The 3,067-nt window shown below is 45.8% G+C and overlaps 1 pseudogene; it reads left to right on the plus strand.

Moving 5' to 3' along the window:
• The first annotated feature begins 1,033 nt into the window (after positions 1 to 1,033).
• Positions 1,034 to 2,764, plus strand: LOC143666804 (nuclear pore complex protein Nup50 pseudogene; annotated as a pseudogene).
• Positions 2,765 to 3,067: the final 303 nt, after the last annotated feature.

A 3,067-nucleotide genomic window follows, 5' to 3' on the forward strand; every position in this document is an offset into this window, starting at 1 on the left:
ACCTACACGCAGGCTCCGGCAGACATATTGACACATACCAGCCTGTGTACCTATCCATATCTGGAACTCACACAAATGTGCGCATTCAGGCACCAGGACAGACACACACAAAAGTGCACATGCAGATGTGCAGGCACCCCAAGTGTCACTCGGAGACATTTGTACTTTAACTCAGCAAATACTGATTGCATACCTGTCGTGTCTCAGACAGCGTTCTAGGTGTGGCAGCTGGTACAATAAGGGACAGGACAAAGGAGGTCTGCCCCCATGGAATTCACATTCTGTTGAGCAAGGGGCAGGTAATAAACAAATCGATAAACACAATACAATCAATAAACAAACACAATCCACCAGGCAATGACAAGTGTTGTAAAGAACAGGGTTCGGGATGGAAGGTGACCAGGTGCTGGGTCACGGGGCATCACCTGGGAAGGCCAGGCTGCTATGGCAAGAGTTAAGCAGAGGCTGAGTGAGGTGAGAAGGGACCATACAGACATCTGGGGAAAATCTTCCAGGCCGAGGGAGCAGCCATGCAAAGACCCTGGAACAGGCATGTGGCAAGTGTGTTCCAGTGACAGCACAGAAGGGAGTGTGCCAAGGGATGGAGAGCAGGCAGTGAGAATGCAGAGGTGTCCAGGGGTCAGATCTTTTGGGCCACTGGAAGAACTCTGGTTTTTATCATGAATGAGATGGGGGCTCTTGGAGATGTACACCATCCTGATGGATTCAGATAATAAACACAATACAATCAATAGACAAACACAATCCACCAGGCAATGACAAGTGTTGTAAAGAACAGGGTTCGGAGAGGGGTAGGTTGGAGCTACAAGATGGCAGCTTGGAACGTGTTCGCCGCTGGTACCCCCGCAGTTTCTGGCTAAGCCGACAGCTCGTCCCCCTCAATCCCGAGCACAGAGAGACGAGGACCCAAGGGGACATGATATTTGAGAGTCCAAGGTTGCTGATCACGAAATTCTTCGAGGCTTTCAGCAAACCAGAAGCGACCAAGAGCGCTCGGCTGGGCGATAGCCGCCGCCTGGACCCCAGCACCGCGACCGTGACCTCGGACCTGCTGGTCTTCGCTTCCCCCACAACATAGCCAGTGCTCCAGCGGCCTCGGGGGAGGTTTGAAAAAATGGCGGAAAGAATTGCTGAGAAGGAATTGACAGATAGGAATGGGGATCAAGAAGATGAAGCAGAAGAGGTGGGAACATTCTCAGTGGCTAGTGAGGAAGTCTTGAACAATAGAGCCATAAAAAAGGCAAAACGAAGAAATGTTGGATTTGAGTCTGATAGTGGAGGGGCCTTTAAAGGTTTTAAAGGCTTGGTTATACCTTCTGGAGGAGGAGGGTTTTCTGGATTTGGTAATGGCGCTGGAGTGAAGCCTTTAGAAGGACTATCAAATGGAAATAGCGTAACTAGTGCCCCTTCCTTTACCGTAGTACAAAGACAGCAACAGAGACCAAGGCACCCTTTGGTTCCATAACTGCAAATGGCCCAACCCCCTTGGTTGAGAATAAGAGTTCAAATCCCAAAACTAATGGCGACAGTCAGCAGCCCTCCTGCTCTGCATTTTCTTCCGGTAGAACATGCCATGGAAATGCCTATCACAAGCAGTTAGCCGCACTAAACTGCTCTGTCCGTGATTGGATAGTGAAGCATGTGATAACAAGCCCAGTCTGTGATCTGACACCTATCTTTAAAGACTATGAGAAATATTTAGCAAATATTGAACAGCCACATGGGAACAGTGGCAGTATCTTTCTGAAAGTGAAACTAACAAAACGTTGGTTGAAACACAGTCTCCTTCCCTATATGGATCAGCAAAATTACAGCAAGAATCAGCATTTTTGTTTCATGGCAACAAAACTGAGGACACATCTGAAAAAAAGATGGAGGCTGTGTCTGAAAAGAAAATGGACCCATCATCAGGAGCAACAAGTGCCTCATTTAATTTTGGCAAGAAAATTGATAGCTCTGCTTTAGGCTCGCTAAGTTCTGGTTCCCTGACTGGATTTTCATTTTCCCATGGCAACTCCAGTTTATTTGGCAAAGATGTTACCCAGAATAAACCTGTGTTTTCACCATTTTCCACTAAAACATTGGAGAACCAAGAAGAATGTGGCAGTAATGAATGCAAAGGTGGAGGTGAAGGAGAGACTGACGAACCACCCAAAGTAGTAGTTACTGAAGTAAAAGAAGAAGATGCTTTTTACTCCAAAAAGTGTAAACTATTCTACAAGAAAGACAGTGAATTTAAAGAGAAGGGTATAGGTACTCTGCACTTAAAACCTACAGCCAATCAGAAGATGCAGCTTTTAGTGCGGGCAGATACCAACTTAGGCAATATACTGCTGAATGTTCTGATTGTACATGGTACAATATGCCATGTACCCGGACAGGGAAGAACAATGTGCTTATCGTCTGTGTCCCCAATCCACCAATCGATGAGAAGAATGCCACCGCCCCAGTTACCATGTTAATCCGGGTGAGAACAAGCGAGGGTGCAGATGAGTTGCACAAAATTTTACTGGAGAAAAAGGATGTCTGAAAACAGTCTTCTGAGGAATCATTGCCAAGTTGCTGCTCCCCCCACTGCCCTTTTAAACTTTAGCCAATTTTTTCTTCTCTTCTACTCTGACATTCTAAGAACTTATAGATAACTTAAAAACTTTTGTGAGGAAAATTAATATGGCCAATAAAATCTTTAAATGTTGTGTCAAGAAACTGTATCTTCCCTTAAGGAAACTGTCCACTGTGAAAAATACATTTGAATGAAATTTTTTTGGGAAAAAAAAAAAAAAGAACAGGGTTCGGGATGGAAGGTGATCAGGTGCTGGGTCACGGGGCATCACCTGGGAAGGCCAGGCTGCTATGGCAAGAGTTAAGCAGAGGCTGAGTGAGGTGAGAAGGGGACCATACAGACATCTGGGGAAAATCTTCCAGGTAGACATGGGGCTTGTGTAGACATGGGGCTTGTTGTCGTTTGCTAGCTGCTGGAATGCAATGTACCAGAAATGGATTGGCTTTTAGGAAGGGGAATTTAATAAGTTGTAAGGTTTACAGT

The sequence above is a fragment of the Tamandua tetradactyla genome, chromosome 23, assembly GCF_023851605.1.
Source record: "Tamandua tetradactyla isolate mTamTet1 chromosome 23, mTamTet1.pri, whole genome shotgun sequence".
Lineage (NCBI taxonomy): Eukaryota > Metazoa > Chordata > Mammalia > Pilosa > Myrmecophagidae > Tamandua > Tamandua tetradactyla.